The sequence below is a fragment of the Theobroma cacao genome, chromosome 8 (assembly GCF_000208745.1).
Source record: "Theobroma cacao cultivar B97-61/B2 chromosome 8, Criollo_cocoa_genome_V2, whole genome shotgun sequence".
Lineage (NCBI taxonomy): Eukaryota > Viridiplantae > Streptophyta > Magnoliopsida > Malvales > Malvaceae > Theobroma > Theobroma cacao.
Window position 1 is genome coordinate 12,890,328 of NC_030857.1, and position 1,674 is coordinate 12,892,001.

The window sequence follows — 1,674 nt, forward strand, 5'->3', positions numbered from 1 at the left end:
CCATGGACCAGCCTATTAGAGGGGCTTGGTAACCCTCTTATATTCTTACCTCAGTATGAGAGGCACGGATGGATAACTCCTGAGGTTAACACTTTAAAGTTCACTTCACGCCAAACCACCACGTGAAGGTAAACTCTGCCAACGCCAAGGAATGGCTATGTTTTCAAAATAAAAACATGATTGATGCGTACATGACTTTTAACAGTCTTGGCGGACTCGGTTGGGATAACCCTTGCCCAAGGTATCCCTGATAACTGAGTATGATGATGATTTTGGCACGAGCCAAACTTTTTAGGAAATCATAAGCCTCGTTGTTTATTTTGGTGAAATGAATCTATTTTATCTTATTAAAATGAGTTTGAAATGCTGAGAATCATTTTTATGCTAATCTATTTTATCTGTCTCCATTTACTCAGCTTTAGATATTTTAGATGGTATTTGTTTACTCATTGGGATTATATAATCTCACCACCCTCCTTTTCACCCATTTCAGGCTCAAGATAGTCGGTAGATAGCTCACTTTGTTGAGGTCTATAGTTGGACTTGCATCCTCAAAAACTGTCGGTTTACCACTTTTGATACTTTTGGTCGTTCATGGGCCCACGTGTCATTGTGAATTAAATTTTATACTTTGGTTATCTGTATTACAATATGTGTGAATTTATTTAGCTTTTATGCTACAAAAATTATTTATCGGTAACTCTATAAATATTATTTTATAAGAAAATAAAATATTTTATTGAATATTTTTATTATATTCAAATAGTCATAATTTCATTTCAAATGAAGGTTTTAGACGTTTAAACTTATTTTTGATTATGAATTATGTGTTTTATACTTACATGCTACATTTTTAGCTGGTTTCGAAATTTTCAGAGAAAAATGATCAAAATGCCCCTATGAGACAAAAATTATTATTTTTATTGATTTAAGTTGGAAATAGCTTAAAATCTTTTAGAACATGATATTTGGCAACTGTTACTCACAGGGGAAATGAGAAATTGATATTAAAGCCTTGCACGGTTTCGATTGACATTCCTGGTAATGAGTGTCGATCGAGACACCAAGGCAGTTGTCACGGGCTCAAGAGGAGTACCGGGTCGTGACATCTAAGGTAGGGGGAAAATTATCATTTTTCATGTCAAATCCTGTTCTATAAAATAATTACGACGTTATTTACATGCTCAATAGAATGTTTGCATGTTTAGGAAATTCGAGAAATCGTTAAATGACGATATTGCCCTTAATGGTACCCTTAAGTCGATTAAGCCTTGAACTAGTTCAAATAGGAATTTTGAGGTGAAATTAAGAGTTTCACAGTTCAGGGATGACTCAAAATGGTAATTTGAGTTCGATTATCAATTTAGAGTCAAACCGAAATTTTCACTATCTAGGGGCAAAATGGTCACTTGCCACATGAGGACAAAATGGAAATTTTGAGAAAAGATTTTTTTGGCCCCATTTAACTTATTGGAGTATGATTTGAGTATTGGAGTATAATTTGAGGGTTTGGTAGTGAAAAAGTTTAATTCCAGTGATTTTTGGAATGAAAGGGCAAAAATCGTAATTTTTCCACCCACGGACAAAATTTGAGATTTTGAGAGAATTTAGATCAAATTTGACAAATTGGAGAATGGTATGAGTATAAGGGATGAAAAATATGTCTATGGGTAA